This window comes from Petaurus breviceps, unplaced genomic scaffold (genome assembly GCF_028583685.1).
Source record: "Petaurus breviceps papuanus isolate PSGF00001 unplaced genomic scaffold, PetGlider_PUasm1.0 184, whole genome shotgun sequence".
In the NCBI taxonomy this organism is placed as follows: Eukaryota; Metazoa; Chordata; class Mammalia; order Diprotodontia; family Petauridae; genus Petaurus; species Petaurus breviceps.
Window position 1 is genome coordinate 4,996,245 of NW_027185793.1, and position 24,421 is coordinate 5,020,665.

General features: G+C 36.2%; 1 pseudogene; it reads right to left on the reverse strand.

Moving 5' to 3' along the window:
- Positions 1 to 237: 237 nt before the first annotated feature.
- Positions 238 to 24,421, reverse strand: part of LOC138161197 (large ribosomal subunit protein eL18 pseudogene) — a 55,640-nt pseudogene continuing 31,456 nt past the window's right edge.

Here is a 24,421-nt window from a genome sequence, read left to right on the forward strand (position 1 = left end):
CACAGGGCTTCATCAGATGACCTGTTGGGCATAATACCAACTCTGATTCTCTAATTCAGTAGTTGACAGAAACAGCTTATTCCATTAAGGTCCCATTCAGCATTTCTCAGCTTTAAGATTTGTCAGAACTCACAGACCATTAAAACATGAATGCCTAGTTCAAAAGTTTTTGCTGAATTTTTCTTTTTTGTTATTGTTCTTGTTCAAAACTCTTTAATATAACAAGCAGGAAGGGAGTTAGTTTTTGTAGCCTCAGCTGGCATGGTGGCCCCTGGCACGCTCGAACTTTCAGCCCTTGGATTGGACATATGGTTTGGTATGGCTGTGGGGAGTGCCTGAGGCTTTCCCAAAATGCCTGTACACCTCTCTGCCCTTCTGGGGACCAGACAGCAGAACAGTGCCCCAGCCCTTGGGTGAGCTTATGGCTAGCTGGTCAAAGGTGAGGATCTTCCCACCAGCCTTGAAGATGCGATTCCGTGCATTGCTAGTGACATGAAGAGCACACACCTTCAGCTTGGGGACATCCTAGATCCTCACGTCATCTGTCACTGTCCCTACGACCACAGCAGTCTCGTTTTCCCGGCCGGGAAGCTTCATTTTCCTGATCATGCGCGACAGGAACAGGGTGGGGCTGGTTGGTCCGGCCAATGAACAGCCTTTTCAGGACCACCTTGTTGAAAGTCGAGTTGGTTCTGCGGTCCAGGAACCGGTAGAGCTTCACCAGCAGCCGCAGGTAGATGTCCTGGCTCTTGGGCTCCTTGTGCCGGAATTTCCGGTCATTGTTGTGGAGGATGTCGACTCCAATGCTGGAGCCCTACTGAACACCGGTCCAAACAGGAAAGCTGAATTTTTCACGAAAGTTAAATTACTAACTCTGAGAAATTTAATAAGATGTAATCTGCTCTTGAGTGTGTTAAGAAACTATTGTTCTGATTGTATATACACATATAAATACAACATCACTTCAGCCCAGAGGGGAGGATGTGGCGGTCATCCTAATGGATGCTTTGGGGATTGCTGATTTTCATTCTCATTTATCTAGTGATGGCTTTTAAAAGATTTCCATCTAATGAATTATCTATGCAACAATTTTATTGGCTAGTGAAATTTCAGATAACCAGAAAGTACCTTCTTCACAGAAAAAAAAAATCTTTCCATATTTTTATTGGATTGTAAATTTTAGATTGACTGAAGGCTTTTATTTATTTGCAATGTGTATGTGTGTATGTGTGTGTGTGTGTGTATGTGTGTGTGTGTTTTAACCACTGACTTTAAATATATTCCAGCATGAAGCTGGCTAACTTTACCTTTTCAGGTCTCATATTTTATACTGAAATTTTAGAAGTTTAAGTTTGAGACTTTTCTCATGCATGAATTAATTTTCTTTCATTTTTCTGAAAGGATTATCCATCCAAGCTCACTGGTGCTCCTGTGCTATTCAGGAGTTTACTCAGATGCTTTATTTTTTTTAAATAGAAGGAAATAGGAAATTATACTCATTTGGCTTGACCTCAGAGGGCTGATGTAGGAGTGGGTGGAAGTTGCAAAGAGGAAGATGTAGGCTTGCTGCCAGGACACAGTTCCGAACGATTAGAGCTCTCCTGAAGGGAAACGATTACCTAGGGAGGTAGTGGACTCCTCCTAGCTCAACATGTTCAATCAAAGGCTAGACTGGATAGGGGCAACCTAATCATCAAATATACTGTACACAGATTTCTTTGGGGGATCTAGCTTGGACTAGTCGGACGTTGAGGTCTCTTTTAGACTTTAATATTTATGCATAACTTATGAATATCAAAAATAGTATGATACTTATACTGAAAAAGGGGTTGCAACATCCATGGACTTCCTGGCATTGTTAACAAGACAGTGAGCTATTGTGACTGCCTTGTCTATTTGGACCCAAAACTAGTAACACAAATTGCAGATGCCCTAGGTAAGTGAAGGGGACACTAAGAGCACAGAAGAGTGCAGGAAACCTGTATTCTCTGTCCACTTATGACAAAGGATAAACATAGAATGGACAGGTTAAGCTCCTGTTTTGTCTTCCTGGTTCTATTTGACAAATACCAAAGGAGTGTGCTAATCTAAAGATCCCAACTTCAATTTTTCTATCAAGACGTGTCAAAGATGCTTTTGGAAAGAGAGTGAGGAGAAATGGAAAGATCAGAGAAAGGTCACATTCATTTTAGAGCCCAAAGACTTTGTTTCTTTTAGAAGAGTATGTTTCTCACAGTAAAAAAAAAAGAATTTCTGGAACAACAGCAAAACTTCTTTTGAAAACTGTAGTTGCACCTTATGCATAAAAGAGCCCTAACCATATGGACGCTCACTTTTTACCACCTCTTTGGCTCTCAAATATACTTGTGGCAGCAGGCAGAACACTATTTGCCAGGAAGAAGCCAGCCTTCCCCACCCTTTTCTCTTCCCCTGCTGCTCTGCCATTTATAAGAGCGAGACACTCAGAAGGAAGATTATAATGAGACATTTTGTAAAAATGACATTTTAGTGCTTCTCCAATATTTGAACTGTACTTTGCTTTTTAAAAGGGAAAGGAAAGGGTTATTTATGAAATTATTTTCTATACATCAGTGCAAAATTTGGGTGACAAGGTTTTATAACATTGCTTAGTAAATCAACAGACGTAGAGAACAGAAATCAAACTCGCATTTTAATTTTACAACATCACAGTATAACATATGTGCTATCCCCACAGTGTGGCAAATGTGTCAACAGTTCATCCCAGATCAAAATCAGAGCACATGAGAGAAAAGGAATGACTAATTCCTGAGAAAAATGCTCTATCTATATGGCTATACATAGAAGCTGTTTTCTGATTAGTCCCAAAGTGTTTCTGAGATGCTATTTTGTAAATGCTTATATTAAATCAATAATGTATATAGGGTGTATACAATTTATTTTATTAAGGGGAAAACTGAGTGTTTAATTTCCTAAATGTTCAAATTGAAATAGACATTTGACTCTTTATGATAACAAAACTAAATTAATATATTGACATTATCACTGCAATGTATGTATTATATATGTTATATGCATGTATATGTATATACATGTGTATGTGTGAAAAAAAGTTAAGTTCAATATACTACATAGCAATGGTGACATTTTAAGAAAATAATAAACTTTCCATTATTCATCATGGCTAAGCGTGGCATTCTATTATAATAACCACTTTGGGGGGATGTTGTACAGAAGATAATTGTTTTAAGATGGATCGAAATAAGGCCTTCTTAGCTCCTTTAAAACTCTGAAATTTTGTTATCCTGTGAATTTCATTGTTAATCAAGCATTTTGGTTACCAGAGAGTTGTTTAGTTGGGAGAGATAGTGTTACATAGTAGAAGGAGGGTTGGATCCATGATTCTAGTATCAACTCTTCCACTAACTGGTTATACGATCTTTGGCAAAATACCTAGTTCGCTCAAGATGACTACTAAGGTACCTTTCAGCTACGAATCTAAAATCAATCTACAACCATCAGATGTCACTGTGGAACAAAATGATGTACTTGTTTTCCTACTGCTTTCCCACTCCAGCAGGAAAAACAAAATACAAAGGAGCTGATTCTGCCCAAATCAAGTTTTCCCCCCGAGTTACCTTTGGGGATGACTTTCCCTCAATCCATACTTCTACTCCCTCTCTTTTTTTTCAGAAACTATAGATTTGTCTGTGTGGATATCATAATTAAAGTGACTTGGCCTAGGTACACAAAGAACCTGAGGAAAAGAGAAAGCTACACATCCAATTTTGAGTCTGTCTTTGAGGAAGTTTATCAAATATTATTTGGGTAGTTAGGTCATGCAGCGAATAGAGCACCTGCAGTCAGGAAGATCTGAGGTCAATTATAACTTTAGACACTTATTAACTGTGTGACCCTAGGTTAGTCACTTAACCCTGTTTACTTCAGTTTCCTCATCTATAAAAGGATCAGGAGAAGGAAATGGCCAGACACTTTAGTGTCTTTGCCAACAAAATCCCAAAAGGAGTCATGAGGAGTCATTGATAAGAAGAAGTTCTCCATATACATGACAATATTCTGGTCACTGATGCTGAACTGATGCGGAGTGAAGGGAGAACAGAACATTGCACACAGTAACAGCAACATTGTGCTATGACCAGCTTTGTTATACTTAACCCTTCTCAGGAATTGCAAGGATCTAAGACAGTTTCAAAAGCCTCAAGATGGAAAATGCTATCCACAACCAGAGAAAGTACTATGGAATCTGAGTACAAATCAAAGCATAGTATTTTCTTTTTTCCCTTTCTCATGGTTTTACCTTTTTATTCCAATTTTTCTTTCACAACATGACTGATGTGTAAATATGTTTAATATTATTCTACATGTATAGCCTATTTCATATTGCATGTTATCTTGGGGGGGTAGAAAAGAAGGTGGAAAATTGGAATTCAAAATTTATAAAAGTGAATGTTGAAAACTAAAAGTAAAGAAATTAATATATTTTTTGAAATGAACTAGAGATCATCCACAGGAGAGCAAACAGTATGGTGAAAAGCCTTGAGTTCAATTCTCATAAAGATCAGTTGATTCTGTTGGTTCTAGAAGGCAGGAGTAGGAGCAGTAGGTAGAGGTAGAAAAATGGCAAATTTAGAGCCAGTGACATGAAAACCTTCTAACAAATAGAGTTGTTAAAAAGTAAAATTCCTATACTTGGGATGAGTATGCCATAGTAAGTAGTCCTTTATGTATGGGCCAGACTATATGACTCCTGAAGTCCCTGTTAATTCTCACATTCTGTGATTCTCTTGTATGCTGTAAAAGATAAAAAATTTTGACCTGTAGATTACTTTACTTTCATTCTTCATTTTTGGGAAGATCTTCTTATTGGTGTTTTTGTTTTTAAGAGAGTTATTTATTCAGACACTTAAATACTTAGTAGCTGTGTGATCATGGGCAAGTCACTTAAACCCAATTGTCCTGTCTTCCCCCCCAAAAAAAGTTAAAAAAAGATAATTACTTAATTATTTTTATCTCTTTATTTATTATATGATTACTTAGGTTAACGTTTGTTGTGCATGTTTACTTCATTTATTGTTTTTTAAGATTTCAAATCTGATCCAAAATTATGTTTATTTACTTTACTTTAAAAACATTTTTCTTTGGGCAGCTAGGTGGTGCAGTGAATAGAGCGCCGGCCCACGAGTTAGGAGTTCAAATCCAGCCTTAGACACCATAATGCCATGCACAAAAGCTTTCCAGAAGAACTGTTACTGTGAAAAGCTTTTTTTTTCAAGGTTCTGATTACTCAGTATAGTGATCACTCTATTCCATAACAAAAGCAAAACATCCATGGAAAATCAAGGTATAGCATAATTCAAAATACATCATTCAGCATATTTCAACTTCTCACAGAAAATTGCAATATAATATTCACAACATAGTCTCAAAGTAAAATAGTCAATCTTAAGTTAATTCAATCAATCACTTATCAGTAGTATCAAAGTACACACTCAAAGTCTTCCACTCTTGGGGCAAAGTCTTGATTAACTCAATTAGTCTCTTATCAGTAGTCTCAAAGTTTTCCACTCTTGGGGCAAAGTCTTGATTAACTCAATTAGTCATTAATCAGTAACAATGGTCAAAGTACTCAAAGTACTCTCAGTCACTTATTTAGCAAAGTCTTACTAAGTATCATACATAAAACCCTCCATCCTTTAGGTCACTAGTAAACTATAATTCCATAATTGCTCACTACCCAAGGAGAGGTCTTCTTCATCTTGACTTGGAGCCTGTTCTCAGATTCTCTGGATCCCCTTCCATGGTCCCAGATTCTACCTGGATTCAATGGCAGACAGCTCCCAGTTTCTTGACCAGCTCTCTGGGGAGGTCCTGCTCCACACTGGTGTTCACAGGGTCTGGTCCATGTCAGCTCCTTCACCATTTCTGTTCCAAAGAATTCAAAGCTCAACCAAGTCACAAACAAAGTCTCAGCATCCTGGTCATGTTTCAGTCATGTGGCTCCTGGCTCCTGGGCTCCTGCCATCCTGGCTCTTGACACTGGGTTCCTGGGATCCTGTTCAGAAGGAGCTCCACCAAGACAAATTTTCAGGACTCAGTTTTCCATTCTTCTATAGCTGCTCTGCTACCAGATCTCGGTCTCAAGGAAATTCTGACTGTGCCTCTCTGGGGCTTTTCTTATAAACACAGTATTACCTACTTCACTTTCTTCTGCCAACCCCTTCCTGTTACATCAGTTAACAGGAACCAGGAATTCATACCTTTTGTTCCCCCAATTAGAGGCTTGATCAGTTACTAAGTGTTAAGTACCTGCTACTTTTGCCAACACAAAAGGGTCTTCAAATTCAAAATTACATTACCATTATATACACAACACACACACACACACAAACACACACACAACTAACTATGTCACCTTGGGCAAGTCACTTAATCCCAATTGCCCTCCAAAAAGCAAACAACAACAACAATGAAACATTTTTCTTTATCCTTAGCATATGATTAGTTTTTATAATTGTAATGTGGTTGCTGAAAAATCTGTTTATGCTTTATTTTCATTTTGATATTGCCAAAGTTCATCCAGTTCTATTTTTACAACACTTCCTTCAATTGTTTTGTGTTATCTGATACAGCTGACAAAATTCTGAAAAAAGTGTATTAAGATCTACAATAATTATTTTGTTACTATTAATATATACATACATATATGTATATATGCATGCACACATATATATATATTTGTATTAAGCTACTATTTCCTTAGAAACATTGATACTGTCATGCATTTTTGTACTTATGCATATTATTTAATGAATATATGTTTTCATATATGAATCAAATGGCATATTACCAGGGAAGTTACAATATACTTATAAAAATGAATTACATGGGGTAGCTAGGTGGCGTGGTGAATGGAGCACCAGTCACAGAATAAGTATTATAAGTACATTGCCCCAAAACAATGTGGCAAAACTACTTCGTGGCATGGTGGCAATTAATGTTATATGTCCCTTTGCCCTTTGGGAGTGTGCTAATTTTTATTGGAAAATTAGGCTATTTGCTTTAACCCATAGCATAGTCATATTCATTACATTCATCTATGTAAATTTGACATAATATTTATCTACATCTAGAAAAATATACACTTATATATGTGTACACATGTGTATATAAGAGATATAGACATTATAGATATGGAGATAATATAGAGCTATATTGTCTCATTCAGTATTGCAAATATTCATGTGATGAATACAATGTACTTTATGGGGAATAATGGAAGTAGGTCCTAGGAAATATGTATTTTTTTTCCAAATAAAATGTAGCCATTAAAAATCTAGATGTATATCTAGGTATATACGTATTCATATGTTTACACATGTGGAGATTTACTAGTGTATGTGTCTATATATTTCATATATGTGTGTCCCTAAATATATGAATATATGCTTATCCATACATATACATGTACACACACATATACATATGTATATTTACTCTTACCCTTGACTCTCTAGAACACCTCCTTCTCTTCCCTCTACACTACTACTCTGGGAAATCTCCAACTTAAGATTCTTCTGTGCTCATTTATGATTCCCTCTCTAGAACTGCCATTATGGGAAGGACCCCAGCCATGCTTCACCTCAATATTGCCTTGGCTCTCTCTGGATGCCACCTTCCTCTCCTTACCTGTTACATTGCCTCCATGTGAGTACTCTTCCTCTACCCTCCCTTTCCCAATACCTTTATCTTATCTTTCCCCATTATAATATAAACTCCTTGAATTTGGGACTGTCAGTGCTATATTATTGTCCCCAGATATTAGTATATAGTAAACTTGTAATAGATCCTCTGTCTATCTATCTATTGATCTCTACATATATCATTTACATAGAAATAGTATTATTTCACTATTTATGGTGCATGTAGGTACAATGCAACTTCCTTGATAAACTCTTTTGACATAATCAATTCTTACCATTGCTCCCTAAAACTAAAGTACTATCCCACGATAATGGCAGGATAACATGGTAGATAGAAGAATGATCTTGAAGCCAGAAAGTCTTAGATTCTTGTACCACCTATGACACATACCATCTAATTAAATTTTAGCAAGGTAAACCTCTATACATCCCAAGAAACTCTCTAGAGCTGTAAGTTGTAAAATAGTTCTTGATTCCTATTTTGGAAAAATTCTTTCATCATTGGAAGCTCACTATTGAAATTATTAGGGAATGGTTAAAAGATCATGTAATGAAATATTGTTTTTCCATAGAGTAAGTGAAAGCAAATACCCTTCCTCCATGATAATAATCATCACATGACAAAAAACACACAATATCTACTACTACCATACAATCAGTCAGTTTTGCTAAATTGTTTTTGGACAATAAAATTTGTTAAAAATTATAGGAGTGGTTGCAAAGTATGTATTGTGTTCAAATAAAATGTATCAATTAGAAAATGTAGTCTTTGTAAGAAAAAAATGGATATAATTTAATTCATCTCAATGTAATTGTAGAAAAGATGGATTTTTTCCCTTTCAATCTCTTACAGAGATTTTTAAAATACACACAGACATATATGTGTATATATATGTGTGTGTGTATATATACATACATACATATATGTAATGTTTACTTTTAAAATTGTTCTTCAGAATCATGCAGAAGCTGAATTTAAACTACTCCTTTATTAAAAAAAATACTTTAATGTTATCTCATGGGTTCCAAGCATTTCTAATAGTTACCAAAATAGCAATTTTAAAATTTTACTTTATTCCCAAACCCAATAATCAGCAGTCTAAATACTTTTCTCCTTCACAGTAATTCAGTCACACTTAAAAACAGCAAAAAAAATGTGGATGAGTGGTAGATGTTGTTTTGGAAACTACTCTTATTTTCTTTTTAAAATGGTGACATCAAACTTTGGCATAATCAGCTTGGAATAACTAACTGTTATCATGTTAGTGATTTGACAAGAGAAACTGAATAATTTGATTTTCTGGTCACTTGCAATAAAAGAGTCATTTTCCCACAAAAAGTTTTAATGTTGCTTCTAACGTTCCCTGAAGATATGGACCCTTTGACTGCTCTGCTTCTACTTCCACTACTTTGGAACTATTATTATTACTCCTTCTGGGTAATATAAACAGTCTGCTCAGCTTCAGTTTACCAAACTTTTAGAATGCAATTTAGCATCTGCTGAAGCCTTAAGGTAAACACACATGCCAAGCCATAAGTCACCCAGGAATATTCCCCATTAGTCTATGTGATCTTCATAGAGGTAGTTGCATTCCATTCTCCAAATTGTTTTTTAATTTCCTTGTGGCTGGCTTAAGTCAATAGAGCAGTACAGTGCAGATTTTGAAAAATCTCCTGTCTCTTTTTGCAGTGTTCTTGATATATTTTTTTTTTCAATTTAAGCATGTGGACTCACAATCTTACTGTATTGTTATCTGTGATCTATTGGCCAAACTTGGCTGGATTAATGCCAGATTCCAATGCTTACCTCCCCATTGGCAAACCACTTTCTCATGAGTGGTTAAAAATGATCACATTTTCTCTTAAGCACACACATTGACATCCCCTATCTTGAATTCATATGAAAAAAAGAAGAAAAATAGCCAGAGAAGACTATTGCGGCAGTACCCTCTGGCAAGGATTCTAAAGTAAAAGAGTACTTCTGAGATGAGTCAAAATCAACTTGTTCAGGAAAAAAAAAAAGGTTAGGTAAACTTATGATATGAACATGGGGCTCCCTCTGTCTCTTCAGGATTGATATTCCTAACTGCCCAGTTATCTTTACTCAGTTCAACTACTTTGTCATTACTTACAGAAAAGGCTGTCTCAGCTGGAAAGTAGAATTCCATCTGAAACCATTTTTAGAGATGTTTGATGGTAATTCACTGAGACAAAGAAAACTAGTGTCCCTTCTGGGTTTCCTTGAGGCCCATTAAAACCAAACTTTCAAAAGAACATAGCCAAAATTGGTTAGAAAACAATTTTTCATGAAGCTGCTCTTCAGTGAATTGCTGTTTAGCTGATCTTTAAATGGCAGGCCTTCATAATAACAGGCATCTTTACATGTTTGAAAAATGGCAACTCTACCATGAGCACGGAATCTTATGAGACTTATCTCACAAGTAGGACACATTGTGGGTTTTGTTAGGGAAAAATGAAAACCCTGTCAAAAATCATCCATTTTATCCTTCTGAGATCTTTGAGAGAATATTGAAATTGAAAGACTGTGATTTTATAAATTATATTTAGGTAACTTTGAAAATAAGCAGAATTTTCTTTGTTTCATAGCACTTTGAACTAATTATCCTTTTCTGCTAGTAGTTGGAAAGAAGATAGAAGTGGCTTGGTTTCAGTAGTTTAATAATGGTCATAAATAATGGAGAATGAATATTCTATGTTATCTTGGTAAAATTTTAAGTTAAATCAACAATCTTTGTGAAGCATCTAGGGTGTGTCCAGTACCAGGTTTGATTCTATGAGGATTCCAAGGAGAATAAAACTTGGATACTGTCTAGGAGACAGAACTGGAAGAGAATGAAATTGAGAACATGGGAAGTAAGTTTGGACTTAGAAAGGCAGTGAGATAGCTTTTGCTCTGAGACCAGAGAGGTGGAGATGGTTGTTAAAGACAAGGTAATTCTGTGGTGAAGTAGAGGACATGTTTGAGTTTATCCTGTATAATATTGATCTTGGAAAGTTAGTGCTGATATATAAGTAAATATCATGGTAGTTGCAGTGTTCCAGAGAAGAGACGACTTTGAACTAGTGAGAAAAGAGAAAATCTGCAACAGCTGTTGAAGGGAGTGAGAAAAAGGGATACACTCTGCTACTAAGAAGAGAATAATGTCTAAGCCAAGTCCGAGTTCAAGCCATAATTTGGAAATATCAATTTAGAGAAAATCTGAACAAAATATTAAGTGTTCAGGTGGACCATAGCTGAATTTATGCGATTTAAAGATTTCAAAAAGCTTCCCCTTGCCCACCCAAAATTGTGTCATTTATTAAACTTGCTATCCTACTTGAGGTCCTACATTACTAATTTCTTTTGATTGTAGTCACAAGAGTGATCTTCCTTTCCCCACTTCCACCCAACATGCATATTGGTCATGCAGATAAGCTATCTACCCACTCTAAATTCTAGATATTTTTTGAGTCTAATCACTCAATACCAAAGCTTATCAGTCCCTATGTGTGTGTGTTTATGTGTGTTTGTGAGTATGTTGTTGTTGTTTTTCCCCGTCAGTCAATGAATACAATTTGTTCAAAAGGAAGGCATTTAATTAAATTTCAGAGTACAAGAACAGGAAAATTCAACCTGCACTACTAAAAATGGGGCACACTCTTACAAACATAGAAAATCTTTGAAAAATTGGGTGTGCTTAGAGATCACTCACGAGGGACATACATATAAGGAATGCATGTGACTGAATCACATGCACAAAGGGGTACACAAGGAAACATATATGTCCAGAACATATAGCTACGAGGAACTCCTAGACCTCCATTGATAAAGGACCACTGGATCATTTGGTGATCCCATCAAACAATTCCCACTGGACCTGTGCCTTGGTGAATATGGTGTTTTCACTAGATTTGGTGTACCTGCTATGTAGATTATTTTTGCTGTATTTACAGTGATTTCTGGTAGTCTTAGATGAGTGTCACTCAACTGGTTTCACAGGGGCCCTTAGGCACTTAGATTCTTGCTTGACTTTATTTCCTACTACTATCTTGTGGGCTTCACATTTTTAGGGCCTTACTACTAGTTATTATGTTTTATTTTTAATTTATTTTTTAATTTACTACTAGTTATTTAATTTCCATTCTGCTAGGGTCCAGTGGTCAGATAAGATTTCCCTGTCCTACCGTAGAGGCTAGGGGCCCCACTCAGCTAAAGCTATAGGTGTTAGAGATGGGAACCTCTACTTGACCTATACATACTCACTGAGGTTTGCCCCAGTTTCAATAGTCTGACCTCTAATAGGAATTAGGCTTCCAAAATAATATATTCATTAGCTCATAAGACCCCAGGTGCTTCACTCACAGTGTTATTTTCAGTTCTAGTCTAGGGGAAATTGTTAAACAAAACAAAACAACAACAAACATACTCAATATGAAAAATCAATTGGTTAAAAGACAGGTGATTTATCCCTAATGAAATAAAAACAATAATAATCTTAGTTCATATTACAGAACAATTAAAAAGAATTCAGTAGCTTAACTTATTGCTATAATCAACAGGGAATCTAATATTCAAGGCTCATTGAGACATAAAAGAGTTCTTGTAAGGCTGCTAATTAGTCATTTAACATTATACATCTTCACTGGGCATAATCTGAATAAAAGAGCTAAGCTTGATCTCTCCTGTGACCTTTCTTTCTGATGCCAATTGATCCCTTTATGCTACTCTATTCCTGACACTGCTTAGAGACCCTCTCCCATATGCTACTCAGAAACCAGATAGGAGAAGACTCCAGCTTTTGGACTTTGTTAGCTTCAGAACTTTGAGAGCTCACTAAGGTCAGTCTCAAGGAATGAAATACAAATGGCAAACTAGCAAAGGATTCTGGTACAAGTCTAGTTAATGAAGTCTATACTCCATGTGGGGAGCCTCTTTTAAGCAGAGGTAGAAAAAAAGCTATCGTTCTCTACCTTTCACTGAAAAAAAAAACTTTTCATCTTTAGGAAAGCATTCAAGAAATCTACCAGTTGGAAGTCCCCTCTACTTTCACATAGTATGGTACCACCTGTCATAAACACTTCTGGCTCAGTGTAATGGAAATGCAAACTTAAAGATCTTCCCTTCCCTTAGGCCCTTTGATAGGCTTAAGAGACTCTGAGAACCTTCCTTGATTTGAAAATATACTCTGCCTCCTAATAGGCTGAATGTGGTCACATGGAGCCTGTGGCAGGAGGCTTGGTTTTCAGGAATGCCCACACCTTGATGCTGTGTGATTGGGCAGTGGGTCAAGAGGGTGGTTACATTCTCTGACCCAGGAGAAGGCTATATAATCCCTGATGTGAGGCTTTGCTTTGGGGCTCACTTTGAGAAGTGTTCTGTGATTTGATCAGATGAGACTCTGGGAAGCCGTTTTTGAGGACCCCCCCCCCGGCTTTGAAAAACCCAGATGTTGATTTAGTATGGACATAATGGTTGGACAGTTTGGAAACCTGTCTACTTGATCTGTTTCTCTGTCTTGATAATTCTGTCTGTATCCTCTGAAGTTCAGGGTGCTGACCTTTTTCCCCTGAACTAGGTAAATGATACATATTTGACTGATTAAAGTAAGCTTGTTAACCCATTTTGAGTTGCTTTCCTTTAACAAAGCAGATCTAAGAACATGTGTTGGCAACCACCCTGGGGATGCTGGGGTGCTTGCTGATACACTCAGTGACCAAGCAAGGGGCTCTCAGCACTAAATCATACATGACTGGAAGCAAGCCACACCAGAGCTCACATATCCACCAAAAGCATGTAGAAAATATGTATGCATGTGTGTGAGAGAAAATCCTTATTATACTGATAAGAGTAAGTTGGTAACCCACATCCAACAATGCCAACCAGAATTCTCCCAGGCTAAGATGAAGTAATTTATTTTTTAATTTTGGTATCTGAAGAAGAAATCCCAGTGCCCCATTTGAGGAAGAATTGAGAAAGAATTTTCTAAACTCCTTACTATTTGTTCTACCTGTTTATAAGGCTTTCTCTGTTCTCATGAATTGTGGAGAAAAATATATTATTCAGAACAAATATTTGAAGAAAAATCTATAAAAAGAATTAACGAACCAAAATGATAAAATATTTTTTTTTCAGAAAGATTAGCCATATTTCAATTTAGCCTGGTAAAGACTTCTGTTTTAAATAATGGACATCATTCAGAAACTCATTTAACTTTGATGATATTAACATTTTATTGATTTACCTGTTGCTGTAATTGTTCAATCTATTCATCATATAGACTAAGTTCAGAGAGAAGCTGAAAGGGAAGGAGGTTTGGTTTCCTTCTCCACAATAATCTTAGATATTAGAAAGAAGCATTATAGATAAAAACAGAATTATGTGTCAGCCAGAAACAGTAGTACAATTAGAAAAGCGAGAATATATTTTACAGTTTTCTTTATCATCCTGAGAAACTGTTCTTAATTTCTAGAGTGAAATAGAATACCACATGACAGGATTTACTGGATTTTTAAAAATTACATTAGAGCTTAAATAGACCATAAATAAAGAGGAAAAGGAAATAAGAGCAAATCAGTCAGTATTGTACAAAAAGGAATCTTTCATTTGGTTAGCTTTAAAAAGTTGTCCAGACTTTTGAGCTTATTTTCACTTTCTATTTAAGCCAATTCAATTTAACAAATATTTATTAGGTACCTTTTATCCTACATACAAGAGATGAAAAACCTAAAAATGAAATACTTCCAATGTTCAAGATGTTTATATGCTGAAAGTAGAAGGTGGTATGGTAAACAAAGGAAATGTTATTCAAAGCAGCCTACAAATCTTAAATCACTTAATTTATTATTGTTTATTATTACATTTTCTTGCTCTCACTTTTTTATTGGGTTCAGATAGAATAATTGTAAGTTCCTATCCCGCTATTATTAATTAATATTAATGTTCATAAGACTATTGTTCAGGTGAAGAAAAGTCTGCTTTTTCTTAATTGAAATATGCTGATCTTTTTGTAGACTCACTGAAAGCTTCTCTCAGAACATTACAGTTAGGATGACGTATTGAATCCTTTTTCACATGATTTTAATTTCTTTTGATAAGTTTCTATTTTTTAATGCTTTTCATTCCATGTAGCTTGAAGATAATAAGAATTTGATGAAAAGAGAGTAATTAAAAATGTTTTTTCTTAAACTTTGAAAAAATCAATGTTCTATCTAGACAGTAGATCAACAGTTTTGACTAATGATGTTCCTAAAACAGTATAGTTTATTGAATTCCCAATGATATTTGGGAGTTTGTCTTTCCAGCACAGTGATTTGTCATCTGATAGTTCATGAAGGATAGCAACCTTATCATATGTAATTCTAGCCACCTGATCATTGTCTCTTTAAGTATCTCTTATTTTGGAATGTGTAGTAGTATATCTTTCGGTTTCTACTAGTTCTTCACATATCTGCTTCAATAAATGCATATCCTCAAAGATGCACAAATATTCAAATTGACTGGTGATCTCAATTTCAGAGCCCCCCCAACATTCTTTTTTTTTAAAGCAATCAGGGTTAAGTAATTTGCTCAAGGTTACACAGCCAGTTATTTCTGGGTGTGGTGCTAAGTATCTGAGCCCAGATTTGATCTCAGGTCATCCCAACACTGGGGCCGGTGCTCTTACTCGCTATGCTACCTGGCCACCCCTAAGCAATTGGGGTTAAGTAACTTGCTCAAGGTTACACGGCCAGGTGTTTCTGGGTGGATGCTAAGTATCTGAGCCCCGATTTGATCCCCTAGGTCATACTGACACTGGGGCCGGTGCTCTTACTCGCTATGCTACCTGGCCACCCCTCCCCCCCAACATTCTTGAGCACAACCTATCCAACAACTTATAGATGACCTTTCCATAATAACTGAAAAGCAATGTCTTGATCCTGAATTACTATCATGAACTCTTCCATTTCTATAAACAAATCAACATGATTCTACCATTTTTTCAATTCTTTTTTTGTGACATTTTCTTGGTTAAATTTATGGAACAATTGCCTATGGGTGGCACTTGGATTCTACTTTTGGATTTTAATAGTTTCATTGGCCCTTTTTGAAGAAAAATTCCTTTCAATTACATTTAACAAATTTATAGATATAGACCAGAGGCCAACTTTTTTTGCTATTTCTTTAGGGAGCAAGGTCTTTTTGCTCCAAAAGTATTTTGTTTTATGACAGACACATGGCATAAGGGAGTCTCTTCTGGGAGGATTTGGGGCTCTCCTATTGATCCTTGCTTTCTGCAATTGGGCTTACACTGCCCTATTCTTCCAGTGTAGATGCAGCTGTTGACAGATTAAATCCTTATCTGGGTGGCCAGTTTATATCTAAAGAAAGGCTCATAGGCCAGCCAGAGATGTTAGGGAAAGCAATCCTTTAATAAGTAAGGATGGTGAGAATAACATTAAAACAATGGGAGTTAGTTCAATGTGAAGTTTTTCTGTAAGCCATGAAGAAAAGGGGTTGGGAGAGAGAGGAAAAGAGGAGTTAACCTATAATTCTGACATACATGCTAATATAGTGTATATATCTCAACTAACAGCAGAGCTCAGTTAGGGAGCATGAAGAGATGGGTTCATTCAGCAGAAAGGGAAGATGCTCCAGCAGGAAGGTGTGCTTCACTGGAGAGAAGAGTGTGTTTCTGTGGAAGGAGGTGCTTCCAAACCTTTATTGAATGTTCTTATACTACAATTTTCAATAAGCTCCCTGGAGCTGGCCAAATTGCTTATCAGGGTTCAGGGTAAAGCATCGTTTCAAGGTTTGTTATCAGGGAGGGAAAAAAGCTGTTATTAGACAAAATATCATTTTGGGAGATACTGTTGTACTAACCTTCAAAAATGTTATTGTAAGTATTATTCCATGAATATATTGTCATATAAGGAAGGTTTATATCCTTCATTAAGTGAAGACTGTCATAGTGATCTCAGTGCCACCAAGTCATTCTTATAACATATTTCTATCATTCAAAAATGCTTTTACAACATTCTCTAAGAAAATTCTTCCTGGGCACATATTAAAATTCGTCCACTTATTGAATCTAGAGCATATTTTCTTATAGTATGAAGAAGTTATTTAATGTACTTCTCATTCAAGCAATATAACTTAATATATTCCATGACATCAAGTAAGTAATAAATATTTTGGTAAGACTCAATTTTTGACTTGAAAGTCATACTTAGTATTCTTCAGGAAGTCCACTTCCTAAAGTCTAAATGGTTTTTCTGGAAGATGTCTATTTTTGTATCAATTATTTTTTTTTCTATTACTGTGTTGGCAAAATATTTACACAGAAGACAATTTTGCATATAGACTTCAAACACTTCAACATTGTCACTATACTTACATCTGTTTCCTAATTCAGATGTGAAAGCCATGAGGATAGAACTGAGTCAAAGGTTTCACAATGGTTTGTAAAGGTGTTATAAATGTTAAAATACTTTTGGATGGCTTGTTCAATTATCACAAAGTCAATATTTAGTTACTGTGTGTACCCTTAAGCCTTTTTGGCATGTCCTTCTTGCTCCTCAAATAATATATTGTTTTCTTGGAAGTGTTTGAGTGGTTTAACTGTGAATGCTTTTTATAAAGCATATAAATAGGTGATTGGTCTATTTTTGTAGAAGTTACTGTTGTTCTTACCTATTGACAATATATACATTATACCTTCTATTAAGATGAAAATCAGACTGGCATGAGGGAGAAAACTGGTAAAGTGCTTTACTAGCAATTAATATGAACAATGTGAATCAATTAATTTTTGAATCATCAATTTTATCCAGTCCTGCCACTTTTCAATTTTGCAAAGAAACTAGAATTTCAGTTCTCTCCTTTGACATATAAGTGTTCTGTCATGCATTAATTTCATAACTTGAAAGCTTTTTGTTTCACATTTATTCGACTTCCACTTTCATATTGTATTTCTTTCCACCAAAGAGATAAGTGATATCAAGCTCAAATAGAAATGGATCCTGGGTAGCATATTAATTTAGAAAATGGCAAATACCCCTTTGAGATTACCCACATCAGAGTTCCCATAAGTTGATCCCAGACTCAGATACCGTCATCAATTTGTAAAGCTCAATTTCATGATCATGACTTAGTCTGATGCATTTTCTAGATCTGTTTAGAGGTGTTGGAGGGGGGAGTTCATCTGTATTTAACTTAGCTATTCCACCATATTAACTGTACTTCTAGGATATATTTTTAAGATGTATGAACATCTAGGAAAGGAAGTAGTGGTCATAAAGGAAAAGAATACCATTATCAAGAACAGATCATGGGAGCTGCTAGATGGCCCAGTGAGTAAAGTGCTGGCCCGGGAGTCAGGAGGACCTGAATTTGGTTCTGGCCTCAGACACTTAATACCCCCCCCCCCCACACACACACACAACTAGCCATGTAACCTTGGGCAAGTTACTTAACCCCAATTGCCCTACAAAAAGCAAAAACAAAAAAAAAAGAACAGATCATATAAGAGATCTTTTATTGTTTGAATCAAGGGAATACAGCAGATATTTCCCCAGACAGATACACATATAGATACAGATTTTAAAATAACAGTGTATTCAGGAGAATTAGGCACTGATTGAACAAACAGATGCTAAAAGTAGTTATTAATGGTGTGATACTAAATAGAATGGTGTTTTTTAATGTAATGTCCCAGGTTTCATTGTATGGACTGATTCTACTAATATTTTTTTAATCAATGACTTGGATAAAGGCATATTTTTAAACCTGCAGAGATGACTCAAAAATGCATGAGATATCCAACACATTGATAAAATAAAGACTGAAGCAAGATTTTGATGGGCTAAATGGGTTGAACAAAATAATGTGCACTTAAGTAAAGATAAATATGAAGTTTTATACCTGATGTCAAAAAGTATATGGTGATTTTAGGAGAGTAAATGCTCAATATGAATCAGCAGTGTAATGTGGAAGGCAAGAAAACTCTTGTGGAGGAGAGGGAGCCAAGAGAGATGAGAAAAGCAAAGAAGTTTCTTGAATTCTCCCCAGTTTCTCTTGGAAACAACATTAAATCAAGCATCTAAATGGGTTCTGGAGCAAAAGAATCTATGAAAAGATGGAGTGAAACAATTTTCCAGCTTAATATAACTTAGAAGAACTTCAGGAAAAGTCTGTATCACTTGAGTAAAAGGGGAGCACAGCCTACTGTAGATGATTTCCGGGAAAAAAACCAGCAAGCTCTTTGCCACAGCACAGATCAGCAACCAAAGCTCCTTGGTCCTGGTTCAGCAAGTTAGTGGCACAGCAGGTCAACTGTGAGGCCTCCAGTCCCAGCAGAGGAGGCATCCTGCCAGCCTGGGGACCCCTGGAACAACAGACAAAACTAGACCAGGCCACCCTGGTTCAATGGGCAAGCTGCCAGCACCCGAGGCCCTGACACAAAAAGCCAATGACCAGAGCCTTAGGCCCATGCACAAGAATCTCTGGGCAATGCCCCCTGTGCCCCAGGAGCAGATCCCAACATTAAAAGCAATGAAATAGGCTAAAAATGAGTAAAAAACAGAAAAGACCCCTGAGCATAGAAAGCTACTATAGCAACAGGGAAGATCAAAAGAAAAACTCAAAAAAGGACCATAATGTCAAAATGCCTACAGGCAAAGCCTCAGAGGGGAAGATGAATTGGTCTCAAGACCAAAAAGCCTTCTAGGAAGAGGTCAAAATGGGTTTTAAAAATCAAATAAGAGAGGTAGAAGAAAAATTGGGAAAAGAAATGATAGCTATGCAAGAGAAAGTCAATAGCTTGGAAAAGGAAAGACAAAAATTGAGTAAAGAAAACAATTTCTCAAAAAATAGAATTGACCAAATGTGAAAAAAAATCAACTGAAGGAACCAACTCCTAAAAAATAGAATTGGTCTGGGGCGGCCAGGGTGCGGGCTGACCAGAGCTCCCGGCTCTGGGGGGATAGCGATGCTCCTCTCCTTTTCCCCAGGCAGGGCCTGGCCGCTGGCCCCTCTGGCTATGGGCTACTCATTGAGCTGCTGGAATGGTCCTATGCAGATGGTAGATGTGCTCCCCCAATGAAAGGCCAACTCTGATGAAAGGAACAGAGGGAAAAGCTTGAGAGACAAGTCATGCTGCTGTCCCAGGAAATGGATGCAGGAATTAAGACATGGAAGAAAAAGCAGCAGGAGAAATGTCAGGAGGAGGAAAAGGAACAGCAAAACATGCTCAAGCCCAAAGGGGCTTTAATGAAGGACCCATGAATCAATAAAGCAGACCTCCTCCTCCAAAAAAAAAGTAGAATTGGTCAAATGAAAAAGGAGATGCAAAAGCTAACTAAATAAAATAGTTCCTTACAAATTAGAATGGGGCAAGTGGAAATTAATGACTCTACAAGAAATCAATAATCAGTCCAACAAAATCAAAATAATAAAAATAATATGGAAGAAAAATTAAAAAATAAAACCTCTCATTGGAAAAGTAACTGATCTGGAAAAATACATCCAGGAAAGATAATTAATAATTATTTGACTCATCTGGAACTATGCCCAAAGGGCTATAAAAATGTGTATACACTTTGACCCAGAAATACCACTTCTGGTACTATATGCCAAAGAGATCATACAAGTGGAAGGAAGACCCATATGTACAAAAATATTTATAGTAACTCTTTTTGCGGTGGCAAAGAATTGGAAATCAAGGGGATGCCCATCAATCGAGAATGGCTAAACAAGTTGTGGTATATGAATGTAATGTAATACTATTATGCTATAAGAAATGAGGAGCAGATGGACTTCATAATAACCTGGAGAGACTTATATAAACTTATGCTGAATGAGGAGAGCAGAACCAGGAGAACTTTGTACACAATTACAGACACATTGTATGTGGGATGACTGACTTTGATAGACAGACTGGGCTCCTCTCAGCAATACAAGGTTAGAAGACAACTCCAAAAGACTCCTGATGGAAAGGGATATCCACATCCAGAGAAAGAACTACAGAGTCTGAATACAGATTGAAATAAACTACTTGCTCTTTCACATTTGTGTTTTGTTTTGTCCCTTCTTTCCCATTGTTCACTTCATTGGTTATAACCCTTCTTTACAACTTGACTAATGTTTAATATGAAGGTATTTGTAGAACCTATATTTGATTGTATGGGGGAAGGGAGGGGAGGAGAGAGAAGGAGAGAAAATTTGGAACTCAAGGGATTGTGGAGCTGAATGTTGTATACTAAAAGTAAATAAATAAATTTTAAAAATTATTATCTGACTACCTGAAGGCCATGATAGAAAAAAAGCCTGAGAAGAATCTTTCAAGAAATTGACAAGGAAAACTGTCCCAATATCTTAGAAACAGAGGGAAAATAGTAAGTGAAAGTATCCACTGATCACATGCTGAAAGAGATCCCAAAATGAACACTCCAAAGAATATTGTAACCAAATTCCAGAATTGTCTAGTCAAGGAGGAATTACTACAAGCAACCGGGAAGAAACAATCTAAATGTCAAGAAGCCACAGTCAGAATTACACAAGATTTAGCAACTTCAATATCAAATGAGCAGAACTTGATAATTGTTTATTAGATTAACAAAAGAGGAAATAAAATACTTAACCACATTTTAGAAAAAAAAAAGATATTAAACAACCAATCAATGAACTCTCTAAAAAAAAATCTCCAAGACCAAATGAATTTACAAGTGAATTCTACCTAACATTTAAGGAACAATTAATTCCAATACTATATAAACTCTTTAGAAAAATAGGCAAAGAAAGAATCCTACCAAATTCCTTTTATGAAGCAAATATAATGCTGATACCTAAAACAGAAAAGCCAAAACAGAGAAAGAACATTATAGACAAATTTCCCTAATGAATATTAATGCAAAAATTTTAAATGAAGGGGAAATCTCAGATCATGAGGAAGGTCTGAGGTTCACTTCATTAGATTTAATTACGGAGCATATAATAAAATGCTATTGGTTTGGAATTCTACCTCAGTGGTCTTTCTTGTAGGTTGGACAATTATAAAAAAGAAAATGACCAATGTTAGAGGAGATGTAGAAGAATGGGACAGCAATGCAAAGTTAGTGGAGATGTGAAGTGAATCAACCATTATGGAGAACAATGTGAAACTATGCTCAAAGCGCTATGAAACAGTTCATACCTTTTAAATTATCAGTACTACTACTGGTCCTGTACATCAAAGAGATAAAAGAAAAAAGAAAAGTACCTATATGGATCAAAATACAGCTCTTTTATGGTAGGAAAAAACTGTAAATTGAGGGAATGCCCATCAATTGGGGAATGGCTGAATAAATCAAAGGAAATGATTGTGATGAAATTCTATTGTGATACAAGAAATGATGAGCAGGATGCTTTCAGAAAAAAAAAAATCCTGGGAAGACTTATGTGAACTGAAGCCAAGTGAAATGAGCAAAACCAAAAAATTTTACATAATAACAACAATATTGGATAATAATAAACTATGAATGATTGAACTACTCTTAGCAATACAATGATCCAAAGCAATCCTGAAGGCCTTATGATGAACAATGCTATCCATTTCCATACAAGGAACTGATGGCTTCTCAACACATATTAAAACATACTTTAAAAACAAACAACCTTTTTTATTATTCTTGGGTTTTTTGTCTGTGTTTTCCTTTGCAACATTGTCTAATATGCAAATGTTTTGCATGACTGCACACATATAATCTATACCAAATTGCTTGCTTTCTAGGGGACCGGGGAGGAGAGAGAGGGAGAGAGAGAATTTGGAACTCGAAATTAAAAGAAAAAAACAAAATTTAACAATGTTTGGCTTACATGTAAATGAGAATACATAAAATAAAAATTAAATGTAAAAAGAGAGGTACGCCCTACTTTACATTTTGTCCCAATCAGACCCATGTAGAGTATTCTGTTTACTTTAGGACAGTATATTCTGAGATTCCATTGATAAGTTAGTAACTAATCAGGGAAATTCACCTGGAATAGCAAATGGCCTTGCTTCTATGTCACGTGAAAAAAGGATTCAACTTTTTCTGATTGGCCCTAAGGAGCAGAGTTAGACACAATGAGTAAACATTTTAAAAAGACAAACTTTATCTTGATCTAATAACCAGATCAGAATGGGATATCTCAGGTGTTACCATGTTCCTACTCATCAGATCCTCAAGTAAAGACTGAGTAACTCATTTGACACACTGTAGAGGGAGGGTATATCCCCCCAAATATGGGTTGGACTTAGCCAATGTTCCCTTTTCCAACTCTGAAATTCTATGATATATTAACTTCCAAAATATAGCATAACATGAAGGATTCAAGAAGTGCTTCCTTTTTTTCTTTTTTTACTGGTGGGGGCCTGATGTGGAGATTATAAAAAAAGAAAGTTTGCTGATGTGTATGAATCATATTCTTCCTGAGACATAAATATCATACGTCTTCACCAGTATAAAAACGAAACAAAAACTGAAATGTTCTACTTCATTTATGGGACATGATGAAGAACAATTGATAAAACATAAAAGACCCTACAACTCTAGTGTTTCGGCACCACACGGGTGCTCCAGTCACAGGCTTCCATCACCACCACCACCGCCTCCTTAGCTGCTTCCTTCACCTCCAGCCCAGTTCTGAGGCTGCACTGCCCGCCAGCAGCATGCCATCTAAGGGGCTGCTTTAGTTCATCCAGGTCTTCAGGCAAAAGAAAACAGCCACCGCTGTGGCTCATTGCAGGAGAGGCAATGGGTTGATCAAGGTGAATGGGTGACTACTGGAGACTTGCCCAAGATCACACGGCTATTAAGTGTTTAGTGTCTGAGGCTGGATTTGAACTCAGGTTCTCCTGACTCCAGGGCTGGTGCTCTATTCACTGTGCCACCTAACCACCCCTCTTTACTCTTTTTTAATTCTTGCAATTTCCCCCCTCTTATGTACATGAGAGATGAGAGGTGTGCTGGGAAAAAAAGATGATTTAATAGCCAGACAGTATTTGGTTATATATTAAAATGTAGAACTTTAACTTGTCTTTGAAGGAATATATATTATCAATTAAGAATGTAGAGAAGTTATAACTTTTTGTTGTTCAGTCATCTTCAGTCATTTCTGATTTTTCATGATCCCATTTGAGGTTTACTTGACAAAGATACTGAAGTGGTTTGCCATTTCCTTCTCCAATTTATTTGACAGATGAGGAAACTGAGGCAAACAGGGTTAAGTGACTTGCCCAGGGTCACACAACTAAATGATTGAGGCCAGATTCTAACTCAGGAAGATGAGTTTTCTTGACGCCAGGTGCAGCACTCTATCCACTGAATCACATAATTGTAGTTAGATAGATATAGACAAATATATAGATATATAGGTGTACGTATATATGTATGTATTTATATACACATAACTCTATATATGTATGTTTATGTGTATATATACACATATATGCACATACATATACACCAATAACACATAAGTGTGTGTATATCTGTATCTATGATCTATCTCTTTATATCTATATCTATCTATATGTACCCACCCACACCCACTGGTATAAGATAAAAAGAAAGAAAGGAAGAAAGGAAGAAAGAAAGCAAGAAAGCAAGAAAGAAAGGAAGGAAGGAAGGAAGGAAGGAAGGAAGAAAGAAAGAAAGAAAGAAAGAAAGAAAGAAAGAAAGAAAGAAAGAAAGAAAGAAAGAAAGAAAGAAAGAAAGGAAGAAAG